The following is a 21,587-nucleotide window of genomic DNA, read 5'->3' as shown; positions in this document are numbered from 1 at the left end:
GGAAACTCTAACAAAGACTAAGCAGTTGCTATATAGCTCAGTGATTCATATCTTTAAAAAATAGGAATTAAAGGAAAACTGACACATCAATAATATTTTGAGTCTCTCATTAGACTACTTTCTACATTTTTTTTTTTTTTTTTTTTTTTTTTTTTTTTTTTTTGCGGTACGCGGGCCTCTCACTGTTGTGGCCTCTCCCGTTGTGGAGCACAGGCTCCGGACGCGCAGGCTCAGCAGCCATGGCTCATGGGTCCAGCCGCTCCACAGCATGTGGGATCTTCCCAGACTGGGGCATGAACCCGTGTCCCCTGCATCGGCAGGCGGACTCTCAACCACTGCGCCACCAGGGAAGCCCCTACATTTTTTAAGAAGTATTGCATGAAGGATGCTGTGGAAGTAAAAACCGTATCTTTTTTTTTTTTTTTCCTGGGCCTCTCACTAATGTGGCCTCTCCCATTGCGGAGCACAGGCTCCGGACGCGCAGGCTCAGCAGCCATGGCTCACGGGCCTAGCTGCTCCACGGCATGTGGGATCTTCCTGGACCGGGGCACGAACCCGTATCCCCTGCATCGGCAGGCGGACTCTCAACCACTGCGCCACCAGGGAAGCCCAAAACCGTATCTTTTTTATCTTTGATGTCACATCACCTAATACAGGGTCAGACACATAGTAGGTGTTCCATAAACGTTTCATGAATGAACAGCTCATTTTATTTTGGCTCATATTTTTAATAGAGTTCCTTGACATAAATGAGGCTATGAATTATATTGATGCATATATACACACGTTTGTGTGTGTGTGTGTGTGTGTAATTCCTTTCCATTTTATAGAAGTCTGTAGAGAAAGAAAGAAAAAGACTCAAAAGGGACCAGAAAAAGTAGCAGGATACAAAATTAATGCACAGAAATCCCTTGCATTCCTACACACTAATGATGAAAAATCTGAAAGTGAAATTAAGGAAACACTCCCATTTATCATTTTTGCAACAAAAAGAATAAAATACACAGGAATAAATCTACCTAAGGAGACAAAAGACCTGTATGCAGAAAACTATAAGACACTGATGAAAGAAATTAAAGATGATAAAAACAAATGGAGGGTTATACCATGTTCTTGGATTGGAAGAATCAACATTGTGAAAATGACTCTACTACCCAAAGCAATCTACAGATTCAATGCAATCTCTATCAAATTACCAATGGCATTTTTCACAGAACTATAATAAAAAATTTCACAATTTGTATGGAAACACAAAAGACCCCGAATAGACAAAGCAATCTTTATAAAGAAAAACAGAGCTGGAGGAATCAGGCTCCCTGACATCAGACTATACTACAAAGCTACAGTAATCAAGACAGTATGGTACTGGCACAAAAAGAGAAATATAGATCAATGGAACAGGATAGAAAGTCCAGAGATAAATCCATGTACATATAGTCACTTTATCTTTGATAAAGGAGGCAAGAATATACAATGGAGAAAAGACAGCCTCTTCAATAAGTGGTTCTGGGAAAACTGGACAGCTACATGTAAAAGAATGAAATTAGAACACTCCTTAATACCATACACAAAAATAAACTCAGAATGGATTAAAGACCTAAATGTAAGTCCAGACCGTATAAAACTCTTAGAGGAAAACAAAGGCAGAACACTCTATGACATAAATCAGAGCAAGATGCTTTTTGACCCACCTCCTAGAGAAATGGAAATAAAAACAAAAATAAACAAATGGGACCCAGTGAAACTTCAAAGCTTTGCACAGCAAAGGAAACCATAAACAAGACCAAAAGACAACCCTCAGAATGGGAGAAAATACTTGCAAATGAAGGAACTGACAAAGGATTAATCTCCAAAATATACAAGCAGCTCATGCAGCTCAATATCAAAAAAACAAACAACCCAATCCAAAAATGGGCAGAAAACTTAAATAGACATTTCTCCAAAGAAGATATACAGACTGCCAACAAACACATGAAAGGATGCTCAACATCACTAATCATTAGAGAAATGCAAATCAAAACTACAATGAGGTATCACCTCACACCGGTCAGAATGGCCATCATCAAAAAATCTACAGTCAATTCTGGAGAGGGTGTGGACAAAAGGGAACCCTCTTGCACTGTTGGTGGGAATGTAAATTGATACAGCCACTATGGAGGTTCCTTAAAAACCTAAAAATAGAACTACCATATGACCCAGCAATCCCACTACTGGGCATATACCCTGAGAAAACCATAATTCAAAAAGAGACATGTACCAAAATGTTCATTGCAGCTCTATTCACAATAGCCCAGAGATGGAAACAACCTAAGTGTCCATCATCGGATGAATGGATAAAGAAGATGTGGCACATATATACAGTGGAATATTACTCAGCCATAAAAAGAAATGAAATTGAGCTATTTGTAATGAGGTGGATAGACCTAGAGTCTGTCATACAGAGTGAAGTAAGTAAGAAAGAGAAAGACAAATACCATATGCTAACATATATATATGGAATCTAAAAACAAAAATGTCATGAAGAACCTAGGGGTAAAACAGGAATAAAGACACAGACCTACTTGAGAATGGACTTGAGGATATGGGGAGGGGGAAGGGTAAGCTGTGACAAAGCGAGAGAGAGGCATGGACATATATACACTACCAAACGTAAGGTAGATAGATAGTGGGAAGCAGCCGCAGAGCACAGGGAGATCAGCTCGGTGCTTTGTGACCGCTTGGAGGGGTGGGATAGGGAGGGTGGGAGGGAGACACAAGAGGGAAGGGATATGGGAACAGATGTATATGTATAACTGATTCACTTTGTTATAAAGCAGAAACTAATAAAAAAATAAAAAAGAAAGAGACCCAAAATAATAATGACTCATACAAAATAGAATGGTGGGGTTTTTTTTAAGTCTTTAAATTTTTGGAGGAATGGCAGGGTGAGGGTAATCATCTAGACAGCTGGTATGGCTGCTTCACAATTATCAGCTTGTTGATGAGCCTCATGGTCCAAGAGAACAGTCCTGCTATCACCATCACACCTTTATCCCACCTTGCAAAAATAAATAAATAGACACATTTTTCCCTTTAATAAAGGGCTTGATCTAAAAGTTGTACACATTACTACTACTCACTTCCTTTTGCCCAAGATTTTAGTTACAGGGTCACAACTAGACATCATCTGGGAAATGTAGTCTTTAAGTGGGTGATCATGTATCCAACTAAAAAATCTATAACTGTGTAATTCCATTACAAAGACTAAAGGAAAATTCGCAAGCTCCACAGTATTTTGATTCCCTCCTTTAATCTACTCTAGATACTTTTAAATATATATTACTTTGAAGAAAGACTAGGAATCAATTCCAAAATTAAGGGAGCTAAGAAGACATGACAACTGAATGCAACTCATGATTTGGGAGTTTATTCTGCTCTAAAGGACATTATTAGGACAACTGGCAAAATCTGAGTGAGGTTTATAGATCAAATAATGGTATTGTGTTAATATTAACTTTCTGATTTTGATAACTATACTCTGGTTATGTAAGGGAATTTCCTTATTTTTAGAAAACACACTCTGAAGAATTTATAGGCAAAGAGGCATCATGTTTGCAACTTTTTTCTTAAATAGTCAAAAAGTGAGAGAGACAGAGATAAAACAAAAATGGTAAAATGTTAATGTTGGGGGAAGCTAGATGAAAGGTATCTGCAAAGACTTTGTACTAGTCTTGCAATTTTGCTATAAGTCTGAAATGATGTAAAAAAAATAAAAAGTTAAAAACAGTACTACTTTTGTTCTGATTCAAATTAATTCGTCAGATTTTTTTAATGTGGTTCATTTACAGTTTAGTCATTATGTAACACTTCGGTCAAACTCAAATTTTGGAAAATTTAGTACTCTTAATTTCTATATTTGGTTTAATTTAAGCCTCCTCCCCCGCCCACCACACACACACACACACACACACACACACACACACTTTAAACAGAGTAAAATGGAGAAATTATTTGCAGCATTACAAATGGTGAGAAGAGGCCACATCCATGAACAGCTATAGTTTTCCATACTATGTAACCAAGGATGCAGAGGCGGCAGCAAGAAGGCTTCCTGGCCCAGGAGCAGGTGCAGAGACTCTGCCCCAGCTTCTCCCTCCACCAGAGTTGGAAGAGAACACAAATTCCTACCCATTTATGCTCAGGCTTACATCACCGTGACACTACCAATCTGTGAGTTTCCATTTGGAGAATGCATAGGAGACTCAAGTCCCCCCAGATCTTAAACCAAATGCAGTGTCAGCCAAGGCTTTATGCCTTATCCTTGTCAGAGCAGACAAAGCCATTCTGGTGCCCAGCTGTCCCTGAACAAGACTCCAGCATCCAATGTTACAGAAAGCCAATGTCTCCATGGAGACACTCTCCAAATAGCAATAACTTCAAGACATTCTGTTCCACAAACCACCTGGAGAAACTCCCCTTGCATTGGTCCGATCACAAGCAGCATACCCTGCAGACTCCTCCTGTTCCTCTAGTGGAGAGAGATATCCACCTTTAGGCTGGGGCAGAGAACTTTATTCAAACAGAAACACATCTCACTCTGGAGTCCCAACAGTCAGCGAGGATTACTGGTCCTTGTCCAGGGTCAGTTATGTTTCCATTTCTTTTTAAGCACTGAGCTACCACATAGATACTTAGATTGTCACATGCTCCTCCGCACCACAGTGGTTGTAACAGCTCTTATAAGCACTTCCCAAAGGAGACACTTCAAAGAGCCAGGGGCTATGACTGAGTGGAGACCCAGCCACACCCGTGAGCTGCCATCCAGCTGTGTTATGTCCTTATGTCGCGCTGACTTGAAAGCAGCAGAGCAAACCCTCTCCCCAGCACCCCATTAGGCTTTAGCAGCAAGGAGCCCCTCCTCTGCTGAAGTTACTCATAAACAGCACCCTGGGGGCAGCCGCTCTGCCCCTTTATGCCTAGCTGTACTCAAAGGGGAAAGTTAACTTATTAAATGTTTTTCATTTTTACAGCTAATAACAATGCCCTGGATTTGCCAGATAATATTCACACCTTCTGCTCTCTTTGGATTTGAAAAACAAGTACAGCCAGCCCTCTGTCCGTGGGTTCCACACCCTCAGATTCAACCAACCTGGGATCAGATATAGTCGGGAAAAATATTCCAGAAAGTTCCAAAAAACAAAACTTGAATTTGCTGGCAAATATTTACATAATATTTACATTATATTTACAGCTATTTACATAGCATTTACATTGTCTTCAGTATTATAAGTAATCTAGAGATTTTAAAGTACATGGGAGGATGTGCATCGTTTATATGCAAATGCTAAGCTACTTTATATATATAAGAGACTTAGCATCTGCAGATATTCGTATCCACCAGGTGCAGGGGGAGATCCTGGAACCAACCCCCCGAAGATACTGAGGGACAGTTGTATTTCTAAACTCATGCTCCCACATATTGGGATTTTGCTCATAGAGAGGTTCAGATTCTTTAAATGTAGGTTTATTGGGTTGTTTGCTTGGTTGGTTTTTAATTGGGAAATGTTTCACAGGGATGAATAAAAGAGTATTTCCTCCTCAGCTGTCTCCTAAAAGAGCCGGGCAGCTAGACAGGTTCAAACAATACTCAGCCTCATCACAAATCTGTATTCTATAAAATAGCAAATTATCTTGGGAGAACAAAGGAAATCTTGCATGTCCTCACCCTGAAAGCAGATCATTTGTACTTATTTTGAATCCTATGGCTCTGCTTTAACTGAATTCACGATTCCTCTGATGGCTTCCAAAAGGTGCAACAGAAGCAGTGGCATAGATTCTACCTGACCTTTCTCAAGCCAGGCACTCAGAAGCCAACACTCCAAGGTAGGCCCCTGTTTTAACTAAATAGACAGTTTTAAGCTGCTCTCATCCTAAGCTATAACACAGGCTTGTGGCTATTTCTTCCCCACTATACTTGCCTCTGGACCTATCAATCACCATTTTCCCTGCATGACCACTAATCTGATGAGAAAAAAAATCGCCTTGGCAAAAAGCATGTGTTCCATTTCCTGACCTTGCAGCTCTAAGCTCTGCAGGACTCTCTCAGAGCCACCACTGAGCAAATCTCTTCCCTGCACTGTGAATTTGTCAAAAGGAGAAGGAAAGTTGTAGAAAACACTTGCAGGTAAACAGCCTCTGAAATCAATGAAGACAGAGAATTACTCTTGTTCCTAATCCCTTTTTCCTCCCTCACAGCAAGCTGCCAATAACCCTGACCTGATTCTAACACTTATCATGACTAATTCTCCCTCTCCCTTTGAAAGGGCATGAGAATGTATATAGCTGGAAGCTAGCAGTGAAGGAGGGCTTGAAAATGCCACACCCACACTTTTCTGCACACTTCTGTTGAGATTGGCATATTCTAATTCTCTCAGAGAACCACTCACTGGTGAGGCTGTGATTTGCACACCTCTCAGCTAAGTGGTTTTCACAGTTGTACAGGAAACTGACATATTGGGTGTGGAATGGCCAGTCTGTACAGTCACCCTTGGTGGCTGACTTTGCACTTGGGCACACCGTTTGCACCTCAACCAACTGCATGCCTACCAAGCAATGATGGCATTAGAGGGCCCAAGTAATCAATCCTTTCTGGTATCCCTATTTACTTGACATTTACTTGTGTAGCCTGGTAATTAATCCCAAGGACTCTGCTTTGAATCCTAACTGTACCACTTACTAGCTGTGTGACCTTGAGCAAGATATGTCACCTCTTTGCACATCAATTTTCTCAACTGTCAAAGGGAACTACTCATAGAATTGTGAGAATTCAATGTGTTAATACCCCCAGAGTATTTAGAACAGGTCTGGCACTTAATAAATGTGAAATACCTGTTACTTATCATTATATAAAAGCTAATTTTAATAACTATTAGCTCAATAAATGTTAGCTTTGTCATTATAAGCTCATCTTAGTACCTGTTAGCTGTTTTTATTAATTCTGGCCATGTCCACCAGGACCTGGAAAAACCTAAATGAAGGTTCATTCATTTTGGCTACTACCCTAGGCCATATCGAACAGAGCAGGAAATCGGTCAATAAAGACCCGGGAAAAGGAGTAATTCTAAATGTCAACTCTGAGCCTCTGACACCAGTTACCTCCCAGCCCCACTCCATGAGCCCTTAAGGCACTGGCTGGTGGCACAACCATCCCTACCTTGGGGTCCTCTGCTTTTACCTCTGTGTCCTGGGTCACTTGCTCCATTTTTATTCTTCCTAATTCTTACCTTTATTTTAATACCTCTACAGGCCTTTTACTGCCTCTACAGGTCTTAAGGCTTCATTAGTGGCATTGTTCAGTATCACAAGGCCGAGATTTCTGATCCACGAACAGTGCACGAAACGGTTCTTATAGAGTGGGGTTGTTTACAACCCAAGTGTTAGTCTGCTTCTTCCTGCTACTGCAGAGATTGTGCAGGGTCAGTGCAAAATATGCCAAAGGGAAATACTTAGATGTGATTAATTGATATTTTGAAAAAATATTTACAGGGTAAATTTAAAGCAGCTTTTGAGTTTTTGAAATAAATCCCAATCATCTCATCCCATTTTTCCTATAGCATGGAGCAATGCAAGAGCAGTAAGCCAGAACTGGAAAGGCTGGCTTCTAATAGCACTGCTAACTTTTACTCATCATGTGACCTTGAACAAGGGAATTTCAGGATTCTCATCTAGCTAACATATAGACAAAATTGCCTGAGTGTATCTTATTGGATGTTATAAGAGTCCAGTGAGATGATATATATGAAAGTGTTTTAAAAATTGTAAAATGCTTTACCAGGATAAAACGATATACTATTATGACATACCTTATGATGAGTCCTGGAAAGCTTAGAGCAGAGAAACCATTTTACAAGGAGTCAAAGACTGGAATTCTAGTTGCAAACCCGCTAAAAATTGCCCCTGTAAGTTTGGACAAATACATTCCCCTCTCTGGTCCTCAGTTTTGTCATCTGTAAAATGATGCAGTTGGATTAGATGAGCTCTAGGGTCCCTCCCAGGTCAAAAGTCTATGAGTCCAAGCAAAACAAAGAGAAGAAAACTGATGTAAAATGGATATGTGTCCAAAAAAGTTTTTAGACCAAATTTTAAAATAATAATAATAAAGAAAATGCAAGAAATCAGAAGTGATTGTAAAGGGCTGGCCATGGCAGACATGGTTTATTGATCATGACACTCTTTCCCAGAACTCAGACATGCCCTCATAGCCTGCTTTGCCATTAACAACAAATAGTTTTTGCAAGGCACAATGCAAATGTCTTAAGAAGGAGATTTTAAGACAAATCATTTACACACAAAGATTTCTCACTTCAAACAGACTAATTATAGATTTTGCCTAGTCTCACGTCTGCATGTGTCTATAGGCAAGCATGCATACACATATACACACACACATTTCACTGATACTTAGACCAACTCTAGAGAACAGCCTTGGTTGCTTTGGTGTGTGGGTGTCAATGCCTCTACAAATATTCATTTCCATAGACCTTAAAGCCTCTTTTGATAGATTAGGAAACTGAGATACTAAGAGGGTAAAACAAACTGTCAAAAGTCAATGGCTATTCAGTGACCAAGAAGGCAAGTCACCTGATCTGGTTATGGCTTTTGTTCTATGTTGATATTTGATATTTTCTTGACCTTGATGTTAGAGTCTATCATAAGGTCCCAATATCTTATCCATTGGTGTCCTTCCAAACTGGAGTGGTTTTTTTCACAGTTTTGCTTTTCTTAAAAAATACCTAAGATTACCCTGTACAAAGTCTCTTTGTGTCAAAATCTTTCTTGTACCACATTTACTGGTGAGGTTGATAGCTGTTAACTTTTACATGTATAAACACATTTTTTGTCTTCTACATACTAGTCACTTGCTCACAATTCTAAGTTTAAATGTCTTTTTAATTGAACTATAGACACAAATTCAACCCTCAGCTTGTTATTTTAATAGTAAATGTAAGAATTAACCCATAACTGTTTTCATCGCTAACATAATTATTAAATAACTTCTGTGCTCATTAACATAATAAGTCTCATTAATTGCATGCCATCTCACAATGAAATTAACCTACAAAGATCAGGCAGAAAACACAGGATGTAAGAAGAATCAGAGAACCTCTCTGGAGCTGCCTGGGCAAATTTTTAAAAAATTAGGCTTCAGAAGGCGGGGCAGAAACTTAGGGGCAGGGGAGCTGCAGCATCATAACTGTAACAACATCAATTAGAGCAATGAATGTACAAAAAGAGGTTCATGAGGGACTTTGAAAAATAAGAAATGTTAGAGAAATGATACGAACAAAGTTTAGAAATGATCATAAAATCAAGGCTTTGATCTTCAGAATGAAGAGAACGAATGAGAAACTCTCTCCCCTCCCAGCCACTTAAGTTCCCAGAGCCACAAAACACTGCTTTACTGGTAACTCCCTGGTGCTGATACTACGTGTCCTTAAGTTCAGTCAGCAACCACTTACCTACGTATTCACTCTACTATTTTCCCTCCCACCTTCACCTTCAACCATTATTAACTGACCTTCCTATTCACCTTGCCACAATCCACCTTTGCCTACAAAACTTCTCCACTCTCTTAGCCCATTGTGTCTTTCCCTTGGGTTTCTGCTCTTCCTTTTCCTGCCTCTTCCTGGCCATGCTTACATCCATTAATTTCTATTTTGTCCCTTTGGTGATAGGCTAGACCTGCACTTGCCCCGCACGGTCACTTATTTTCACCCTGAAATTTAGCTGCAATATTTAAGGTCCCTGAGTCTCTTAAGAAGGGTCATATTTGTGTGCTCTGAAATATGGTAGGCTTGGGGTTCAATATGATGGGACCCTGAATCCCCCCATGACCACTGCCACCACTCCTGCTCAAAAAATGTCAGTGGTTCTTCATGGCACACAGAATAAGTTCCAAACTCTTCAGCCTGTCTTTCAGAGCTCTCTATAGTTCATTCCAACTCTATCTTTTTTTTTTTCCTTTTTTTTTTTTTTTTTTTTTTTGCGGTACGCGGGCCTCTCACTGTTGTGGCCTCTCCCGTTGCGGAGCACAGGCTCCGGACACACAGGCTCAGCGGCCATGGCTCACGGGTCCAGCCGCTCCGCGGCATGTGGGATCTTCCCAGACCGGGGCATGAACCCGTGTCCCCTGCATCGGCAGGCAGACTCTCAACCACTGCGCCACCAGGGAAGCCCCCAACTCTATCTTATCTCTACCTACACCACCCATGTCGGGTAGTCGGGTAGTCGATTGTTCTCCTGAAAGGTGGAACAGTGGATTAAATTGACATTGTATACTATTTTAAGTATTATGGGTTTTTTTAATTTCTAGAAGTTCTACCTCATTCTTATCCCAGTCTTCTGATCATTTTGAATGATCTCTTGCTCCTTACTCAGACTTCTGATTTACTCTTTTAATTCTTTAAACTGATCAAACATGGCTACTTTACATTCTGTATCCAGTAGTTCCTTTATCCGAAGTCTTTCGGGGACCCCTTCTGCTATTTGTTGTTTGTTCTGACTCTCACTCATGGTGCCTTAGTCCCTCATGTGTTTTGGCATTTGTATATCTATTGTTGTGTAAGTTCACGTCTTTTGGAACTTTATACGTGGTAGTTATAGGAGGCATGTGGTGAGCATTTCTCCTTCCAGAGAAGATAGAGATTTGCTGCTGCCAGGTACCTGGGGCACTACCAACTTGAAAATAAATTCTTGGAATCTTCATACCTTGCACATTGTGTGAATCCAGGCCCCAAATCTGCATGGGAGCTAGATTTGTGTTATGAATCTGCAGGGGAGAATTTTTTTCCTCACCCTGAACCAAAGACTGAGACAGCAAGTTTCTTTGTTGCCTTCCTTTGCGTGCCTTGTTTTTCTAGGTCACCCTCTCAGTAACGATGTTGTCCTCAAGAGTCCCAGTGTCATGGGAGGTAAGGGGTGTGGGGGACAGTACAAGTCAACTCTCTACTTTGCCTTGGCCCAAGGCTTTGTGTCCTATTCCCCCCCAGTAGTCGCCAGAGATCAGAAGATTCCCTTAAGGCAGCTGCCAGCTTCAGAGCACTCTCAGCTACCTGGGTTTGTTTTCTTCTCCTTCTCCTTCTTTTTAAATTTTTAAAAAAATTTTATTGAAGTATAGTTGATTTACAATGTTGTTAATTTCTTCTGTACAGCAAAGTGACTCAGTTATACATATATATAGTTTGTTTTTCTTCTTTGTGTGATGCATCTGAAATTTACCCTTACTTTCTTTCCAGTTCAGCCATGCATTTAAAGAGTAGTTTATCTCTATTCCACACAGCAATTTGGGCTATATTGTAGCAGGATTTCAGGATATAGAATTCACCTTATTGCCATAAATGGAAGATCTACAGTTTATAATCTCTTTTAGCTCTGTTTGTTGTCTTTAGAACCTTGATATAACTATAGTAATTTTGCTTCTGAAATGGACAACTAATCATTCTGGGACAGCACTTCAGTAATACCCTAGAACCAAGGAATTTTGAGTCTCATTTTCACTACTCTAGGCCAGGGGTCACAAACTTTTCCTGTAACATGCCAGATGGTAAATATTTTTGGCTTTGTGGGCCCTACAGTCTGTTATAATTGCTCATCTTTGCCACTGTAGTGGGAAAACAGTGACAGATAATACATAAACCCATGAGCATGGGTGGATTCCAATAAAACTTCATTTTTGGACACTGGAGTTTGAATTTCATATTAATTTCATATGCCATGAAATATTCTTTAAAAAAATTTTTTCAACCATTTAAAAATGTAAATGGTTGGCTCATGGGCCGTATAAAAACATATGGCAGGCTGGATTTGGTATGTGGTCCATAGCTTACTGACCCCTGTTCTAGACCATAGTTCTCAATTGAGATACACATCAGAATCATCTGTGCAGCTTTTTAAAAACAGGGATGCTCAGACATCTCCTAAAACCTACAGAATGAAAATTTTTGGTGGCAGAATCCAAGATTATAATTTTTTTAAGTTCCATAGATGATTCCGATAAGCACCCCTAACTTAGAGAGGGTGCTCCAGATTTTGCTCTCTCTAGTTGTTCCTGGGGCTCCCTACATACTTCAGGCTGTTGTCCACAATTACCCAATTTCTTTTACTCCAAAGCAAGTCACATAATTGTCTAGTCAAAGTAACCTGCCACAATACAAAAAAAAAATACATAAATAAAAGTAATCCCAATGGCTTTTGGTATATTTCTTATGAAAACATGCAATTTAAAAATTTTGATATATAATAAAGAAGACATCACACATCGGAAAAGAAGAGGAATTCAATCAACAAAATAGATTCACAATGTGTAAACAAGAACAATTCATATCCATTTCTCACACCACACACCAAAACACATGCCAGATGCACTAAAGAGTAAAATATAAAAGGATTAAGCCACAGAAAGAAACTAAAAGGCAATCAAACTGAATATCTGTCAAACTCCTAGAGTGAAAAGAAATTTCTAAGCTTAAAAGCTTAGAAAAAGCCAAAAAGAGAAACTGCATAGATTAAACTACATACATATTTTAAGCTTCTGTATATAATAAGGTAAAATAACTGAAATAAAGACATAAACTGAGAAATAAATTTGCATAATTAAGGAAGTACAACTAGTTGACAAAATATGAAAAGAGAAAAGAGTCTGAGTAGTAATCAAAAGAAATGCAAGTTAATCTAAAATCCCATTTGTGATCTATCAAATTAGTCGAGGCTTTTCAAATATGAAGCAAGACTCATGGTGGCTGGAGTGTATAAAACACACTCATACACTGCATATCTTCAGTCTGGAATGGCAGAAAAATACAAATTTAGAGAAGGGTTTCAAGCCAGAATTTAGAGAAGGGTTTCTCCTCTGGCTAGCTGCATAACCTCTCCCAAAAAAACTGGAAACAACAAATGGGTCTTAAAGAGGCCTGATTCAGCAAACTGTAATATATTCACTTAATAAAGGATTATGAGGCCATTAAACATTATGTTTACAAATACCATAAAATAACATGGATAAAGGTTACACTATATTCGGTGAAAAAGGCAGGATATAAAATTGCATAAATACTGTAATTACAATGACACAAATCATAAATAAACTGATTAATAACAGGGAAAAGGTTAAAAGAAATCCACAAAGACAGGAACAATGTTTGTGTGTGTGGTGTATGTTGGTGATTTTTTTCAGATTCTGTTTAATAAGACTGCATTATATTTACAGTGAGAAATAACCTTTTAAAAAGAGAAACTGTTGTTTGAAAGCTGCAGTGTGGCAGACTGGTCAGCAGGAAATGGTAGTTTCAGAACCATATTCTGAAATTTTACTATAAAAACCCCGATTAATGTGAATAGTTCACGTGGCAAAATCCCAGAGCACAAAGCCGAGACTTAACTCTGCCCTGTGTTTTCTTTACACTTGTTATATCATTAAGACTATAAAGTAAATAGCTAGTGTTCTCACTGATAACTAAGTGAAGCCTAATTGTGTGGTTTTAGTCTCAATTAAAATTGCTGAAAATGTGAAAGGCTTTCCAACAGACTCACAGATAAATGACACTTTAAACACACAGCCTTCGATTAGGAATTCTTTAAGATTTCCTTTAGCTTTCTGGAAATCTCTGCACAGAGACCTTAAGAGCATTAGATACTTCTGTGACATTTAAATTTACCCTTCTGCTTTGTCTGACCTTGATACAATTTCCCTGTTTGTTAAAGGACATTTGAATTTCAAGACAATATGCAGTTCTTTAAATAACAGTGGCACGCAGTTGAAGCATCCAACCTGCATCTGCCACGCACCTTTTGTCTTCAAATTCCATAAGTGTGTTCCAATTCATAGTGATTTCTAGGAGGAATGGGCAAATCATACACATGCTCTCCCCCAAAACTCTCCGTGGACCCCCATGTCCTCTCCACCCTTACTTCCTTCGGTGCTTTTGAACGTGTTTGCTAGAATATAGAAGAAGCATCTGCCCATAAGTGAAAAATAGCATTTTTAATAGGAAGATGCACTGTCTGCTTTCCCTGTTTCTGCTGCCAACGCCAGAACACACCCTCCTCATAATGCCTGCCTTCGAGGAGCTTTCTTTTCTCCAGGAGGCCAAGATGGAAACTGACTTCAGTGCAGACCTATGGAACACAGTGTGACAAATCTCATCTCAAGTCACAGCCAGCTCTTCCTGGAGACCCTGTTTTAGGGCTTTGCAAAGTGCAGGACCGTCCATTACAACTAGGCATTTATGTCTTCAAAATGTTCCTTTCTTCTTATGAGACAATAAAATACTTCCGGCAGCAACAGCAGGTGAGCACAGAAAGCGTCTTAAATATCTGACCCCAAGTGCTAAAGATGCTTAAAAATCTTTAACGTTACCAACAAGATTGTTTCCTCCGTTACCAGGATGTTGTAAAATGTCCTAATTAGTCTTTATGATAATGCCGACACCTCCACAGCACATAAAAAGGACTCTTAATTTTTAAAAGGACAACTCTGGTTGGTTTGATTTTTCTCTCTAATTGGCCTATAATGTCTATTCCTCTGGCACTCCAGACAGGCAAACATTAATTTAACAAGCAACTCATACACCATGGGAAAGAAGGTTCCAGTATTCCAGATGCATAATTGGCTTCATTCTCTTTTACCTCCTAGAAGGTGCTCAACAAGCATGTCCGCGGTTCAAAGTGGTGGGGCAGGGGATGGGGAGTCCCTCCAAGGCAGCTGCTTCCTGAGGACTCCCCGCTCTCAGCCGGTCCCTGCTATGGCACAACCAGGATTCAGCAAATCCCAAGGACCCGTCCCAGTCAGGCCTCCAGGAGAAGCGGTGCGGTGATCCAGGCCAAGGGACCGAGACCAGGAGAGCAGAGGCCGGTCCCCAGTTCTGCACCAAGCGCTCTGCGGTCTTAGACTGGTCACTCATCCTCCCTGGTCTGCTTCCCTGACTATAAAATGAAAAGAATGAACTCAAATGACTCCAAAGTCCTTTCTAGCTTTCGCATCCCAAGATTTACCGGTGGGTCCAGCTCTGCCAATAGCGCGGATGACGACTTCAGTCTCCCTGCCAGCTGGTAATACAGAGACCGGCTCGGACCACTGGGCGCTACCAGCTCTTCCTACAACATCCAACCCAATGCCAAACAATCCCAGCCCAGCTTCCGGCCACACCACCCAGGACACTCCAGATGGGTGCAGAGCAAAGCCAAGTGGAGGGTGAGGGCACTACAGGACTGGAGATTGTTCCTCCCAGCCAACGCATAAAGAAATATATTTTAGGTTTCAGGAGAGTTAGCTGAGTGAGTCTGATGGTCTCACTTCCAAGGTGGGGAGCTATACCCACGGGTCCTCCTGAACCAAGGAAACATCATCTTTGCACCAAGGGAGTGAAAAGGCTTTTTCTGTGCATTGGAAACTGGTTCTTCAAGTCATTCCTCTGGATATATCTGAGGGTTCAATATGCGTTTGGGGGCCTCAAGTATTCCTGTTGCAGTGGAGACATGGAGGGGGGGAAGGCCACAGATTGACCCCAGATGATTCCAGCTGCTGACTAACGAGCCCACACTGGAGGCACCACTATCACCCCACCCCCTTTCACGTCCCATTCTCCTCCACGAGCTGCTGGCAAAGAAAGCAGGAACTGAATTGAATAACATTGCTGTTGAAAAGTTTCTTCTTCTCCAACCAAGAAAGCCATGACAATCTTTTATTTATATTTCCAATATTTCAATTTAGAGTAATAGGTGTAACAGCGCTGCCGGTTCTCCGGCCACCCCCTCTCACGATGGCGCCGTTGCCAGGCATCAGACACAGCTCATCAGCAAATGGGGAGGGGCACGGGGGCAGGAGCAAGGCCGCGGAAGTCGTTGGTTTACCCACACACACTGGCTACTAGAAAATGGAACGTGCTCCTCAAGTGTGACATTCTGCTATTGAGTGGTCCTCTGGTCGGCCTCACTGAGTCTCTGTTAAATCAATCATGCTGTTAAATACATTAACACCACACACAGACAGATTTTTTAATTCCACTACCATGAAGTCTGAAACAAAACACAAACAATGTAAAGAAACTTCGAGCCAAATTTTCACTCAAACCTCAACAAGGCCTCCACCCAACCCTTCATTTGTTCTACTCTGTTGATACCTCCCCCCTCATTGTCTTAGCCCAAACCCTAATTAATTACAGGGTAGGAGGAAGAGAGAAAACTGCAGGAGAGCAGTGGTCAAGACTGAAATTTTAGTTTGTACAACTTTAGATGACACTCAAGCTTAACTTCCTCCTGCTGAAAGTTACATTTTTTTTTTTTTTTTTTCTTTTCAGGCCATATGGTACCCATCAATCCCAACTCTAAATTCACTTCCTTTTGTTCTATACAGAGTCGGATCTAATCACTACTTTAAAACAGAATTTAGGATATGTTGATTTGCCTGCCCCTCAGCCATAAGGCTGAGGGAAATAATATTTCTCAAACAGAAATGTTAGTGTCTTAAAGTGATAGAATCAGAAGAGTCTTCCATGAAAATAAATCAAATTTATGAGCCATTTATGAGGTTATGTGGGAATCTTTAAAATGTGAAGGACCAATTTACATAATCATCATCCACTATCCTTTAAGTCACCTTGGAGGGGGGTTGCAAAGAATCAAAGGCTCTTTTTGCTCATGGTTTAGGAGGGATGGCATGGTGCATGGGGTAGATGGGGGCTTTAGAGAATCAGAGATCTGGGTTCACTTCCACCTCCACCATTCACTGCGTGACCTTACTCAAGTCTCTAAGCCTCAATTTCCTCACTCATAAAATGGGAATAATAATATCTTGTAGGGTTTTTGTGCTGGTTAAAAAGATGTAGGTATACACGGACATAGAAAGTACACTCCACACAAAACAGAAGAAAATCAATAAATGATACATTACTATTATTATCAAAAGTAAAAGACCCACCTAAGAGAGTACTGATATTTAGAACTTATGGAAAAGCTGGGTTGTGGTACAAACAACCTCCATAAGAAAACCTCGTATTAAACTGATGTGAAATCTGCCCAACAGAGCAATCACTGAGAAGAAGAAAGTGAACTAAGGTACAAATCCCTATATCATCATTAGGACACAGACAAAAAATGTTCAGCCTCCATCAGTATGCATCTCTAAAGACCTATAGAGCCTGTGTCTAAATACCCAGGACAGACACAGCCCTGCAGGCCATTACCAGCAAAACTTAAATTCGGCCACATTCCTCTTTAGTGCCACCTTACTAAAACTCATGTGGCTACTCCACTCCCTTGTATGTGGCATCTTCAACTGGCTGGCCCAAGGCTGGCCATGGATCCCCACAACCATGCCCTGAACTATGACCATTTCCCTAGCACTCTCCAACCCATAGCTTGTAGCACTGCCAGGACACTTTATTTAGTCAATAACTGGTTAGGAATAGGACTCTGTGCCTTAGAATACAAGCATGCATTTGAAAAATTTCACTGGGACCCTGCTTAGGGACTGCTAGAGTTTATCTGCAATATTAAAATCTGAGAACCACCTGATGGTTCTGGGGGCACAAAGTCCTTTGGGGACCCTCAAAATATACCATAGGAATGGCCACCTACTCTGCCAGCCCATGGCTGAATCTGACTGTCCCATTTGTTTTCTTGAGAAGTTTCATGAGCAGGGCCTCATGGCAAGGTGTGATAAGAGTAGCTCAAGGGGCTTCCCTGGTGGCGCAGTGGTTGAGAGTCCGCCTGCCGATGCAGAGGACACGGGTTCGTGCCCCAGTCCGGGAAGATCCCACATGCCACAGAGCGGCTAGGCCTGTGAGCCATGGCCGCTGAGCCTGCGTGTCCGGAACCTGTGCTCCGCAACGGGAGAGGCCACAAGAGTGAGAGGCCCACGTACCACAAAAAAAAAAGAGTAGCTCAAAACAGGTCCTGGAAAGAGATCTGTCTTAGAGACAGAAACGAAATGAGGTTAAGTGGGAAAACAACCTTGCCTAGAATGACATGTATTGGGTAGAGGGATCCCAGTGCCTTTCCCAGTAAGTTAATAAATGGACAATTTATGGAGTAACTGTGATTGGAGGTAAGAAGAAATGGTTTACAGTTTCTTGGACATCATCTTCAGCAAAGCAGATTAGCCATAAGCACACAGAGATCGAGCCAGGGCAGGGAGTATTGGTGGGGAGGTGACCCTTCTTAAGTAGAAGCAGGTCACCTGTGCATCAAAAGCATCAGAGACCCAAATCAAGAGACAGGAACACCAAAAGAAACTGAGAAGCCTGCGGTGTCACCCCACCCCTATGATGCCTGCCTCGCTTCCCAGTTGTAGAATTGCTGTACCAGTACCAGACGGAAGGGTCTTTACCTCTCAGATGCTATTGCAATTGGGATCCTTCTACCAAATTGTTTTTTTAAAGTATAACATTATTCTCCACCTAAACAATAGAAACCAATAAGGTCAGCGATTTTTATGGATCAAGCTTTTATATAAGCCACATTTAAGTACAATAGAAAAAGAGTAAGTAACATTTATTTTATCAATCATAGTTTTTTTAAAATGTAGCCTTATTCTTGGAATTTGTTTAGCATTCTTTCCCAAACCACCCAGACATACGATCATTGCAAGCCAAAGCCTCCTTGCGATTGATTTGGACTTTAAGCCAACTTAGAATCAAAAACCTATATTGCTTTTCCCAACTGCCAGCTGTGGTTGTTTCAGCTTAGGAAATTGTGATTTTCCTCCTTTACAATTTAATTTTGAAATAACTTCTCACAACTTTCAGCCATGTTTTCTCAGAGCTCTACTTTTCTTCTGTATAGTTTAAGTGAAAAGGAAACAAGAAAGTTATGTCATAAGTCTCTATCACGCTTTCTACTTCTCTTGCTATTTCCACAATATCTGCATTTACTTCCTCCACTGAAGTCTTGAATCTCTCAAAGTCATCCATGAGGGTAGGAATCAACTTCTTCCAAACTCCTGATAATGTTGATATTTTTACCTTTTCCCATGAATCACAAACATCCTTAATGGCATCTAGAATGGTGAATCCTTTCCAGAAGGTTTTCAATTGGCTTTGCCCAGATACATTAGACGAATCACACTATAGGTAGCATTGCAAAATGTATTTCTTAGATGTTAAGACTTGAAAGTCAAAATTACTCCTTGATCCATGGGCTACAGAATGGATGTTGTGTTAGCAGGCATGCAAACAACATGAATCTCATTGTACATCTCCATCAAAGCTCTTGGGTGACCAGGTGCATTGTCAATGAACAGTAATATTTTGAAAGGAATCTTTTTCTCTTAGCAGTAGCTCTCAACAGGGGGCTTAAAATATTCAGTAAACCATGTTGTAAACAGATGCGCTGTCATTCAGGCTTTATTGTTCCACTGAAGGAGCACAGGCAGAGTAGATTTAGCATAATTCTTAAGGGCCCTAGAATTTTTTGAATGGTAAATGAGCACTGCATTCAACTTAAAGTCACCAGCTACATTAGCCCTTAACAAGAGAGTCAGCCTGTGCTTGGAAGCTTTGAAACCAGGCACTGACTTCTCCTCTCCAGCTATGAAAGACCTACATGGCATCTTCTTCCAACATAAAGTTATTTCATCTACGTTGAAACTCTGTTTTTTAGTGTAGTCCCCTTCATTAATTATCGTAGCTAGATCTTTGGGATAACTTGCCGCAGCTTCTACATCAACACTTGCTGTTTCACCCTGCACTTTTTTGTTATGGAGATGGCTTCTTCCCTTAAACCTCATGAACCAACCTCTGCCAGCTTCAGATTCTTCTTCAGCAGCTTCTTCACCTCTTTTAGCCTTTACAGAATTGAAGCGAGTTAGGCCTTGCTCTGGATTAGGTTTTGGCTTAAGGGAATGTTGTGGCTGGTTTGATCTTCTATCCAGACCACTAACACATTCTCCATATCAGCAATAAGGCTGTTTTGCTTTCTTATCATTTATTTGTTCACTGGGATAGGACTATTAATTTCCTTCACGAATTCGTCCTTTGCATTCACAACTTGGCTAACTGCTTCACACAAGAGGCTTAGCTTTCAGCCTGACTTGGTTTTCAACATGCCTCCCTCACTAAGCTTCATCATTTCTAGCTCTTGATTCAAAGTGAGAGATGTGTGACTCTTCCTTTCACTTGGACACTCAGAGACCATCATAGGGCTATTAATTGGCCTAATTTCAATACTGTTGTGTCTTGAGAAATAGAGGCCTAAAAGACAAAGAAAGGTGGGGGAGATTTTGTACCAGGAACTCTGGTCTGAAGGGCCGGAGGGGAGTACGCTGTGAGCCGGTAAAACCAGATGAAGCACAAAGGAAAAAAAAAGGAAAGAGATCTTCACATAAACAGATTCTTACTGGCTGGTGTGAAGAGTCATTCCAAGCCTCTGCAGGACCAAATTGACAGCTCTTTAAAGGCGTCTGACGAAAAGCAGCATTAATTAAGTCATTGCCGGACTGTAATTGTGTTAAGAAGTAAAAATCTAATATGAGAAAAGATACATCAGAAATTCATCTACACGTGGAACAACTCCTACAGAACACGAACTGAACGCTGACAGAAGACCTCAGACCCCCCAAAAGGCAAGAAACTCCCCACATACCTGGGTAGGGCAAAAGAAAAAAGAATAAACAGAGACAAAAGGATAGGGACGGGACCTGCACCAGTGGGAGGGAGCCGTGAAGGAGGAAAGGTTTCCACACACTAGAAGCCCCTTCGCGGGCGGAGACTGCAGGTGGCGGAGGGGGAAAGCTTCGGAGTAGCGGAGGAGAGCGCAGCAACAGGGGTGTGGAGGGCAAAGTGGAGAGATTCCGGCACAGAAGACCGGTGCCCTCAGGCACACACCAGCCCGAGAGGCTTGTCTGCTCGGCCACCGGGGCGGGCGGGGCTGGGACCTGTTATCGGGTTTCAGTCGGAGCGCAGGGAGAGGACTGGGGCTGGCGGCAGCAAGAGAGCCTGAAGGGGTTAGTGCACCACGGCTAGCCCGGAGGGAGTCCGGGGAAAAGTCTGGAGCTGCAGAAGAGGCAAGAGACTTTTTCTTCCCTTTTGTTTCCTGGTGCGCGAGGAGAGGGCATTAAGAGGGCTGCTTAGAGAAGCACCAGAGACGGGCGCGAGCCGCGGCTAAAGGCGCGGACCCCGGAGACAGGCGTGGGACGCTGGGGCTGCTGCTGCCGCCGCCACAAGGCCTGTGTGCAAGCGCAGGTCACTGTCCACCCCGCCTTCTGGGGAGCCTGTGCACCCCGCCACTGCCAGGGTCCCGCGACCCAGGGACGGCTTCCCCGGGAAAGCGCACGAAGCGCCTCGGTCTGGTGCAACGTCATGCTGGCCTCTGCTGCCGCAGGCCCGCCCCACACTGCGCGCCCCTCCCTCCCCTCTGCCTGAGTGAATCACAGCCCCCGAATCAGCGGCTCCTTTAAACCCGTCGTGTCTGAGCGAAGAACAGTCGCCCTCCGGCGACCCACGCGCAGAGGCGGGGCCAGGTTCAAGGCTGAGACCCGGGAGCTGTGAGAGCAGAGAAGAGACAGGGAAATCTCTCTGTGCAGCCTCGGAGGCAGCGGATTAAAGCTCCACGGTCCA

Source organism: Mesoplodon bidens (assembly GCF_964165515.1).
Source record: "Mesoplodon bidens genome assembly, chromosome: 8".
NCBI classification, from domain to species: Eukaryota; Metazoa; Chordata; class Mammalia; order Artiodactyla; family Ziphiidae; genus Mesoplodon; species Mesoplodon bidens.
The sequence above is the reverse complement of the archived record's forward strand: the minus strand, read 5'-3'. Positions refer to the sequence as shown.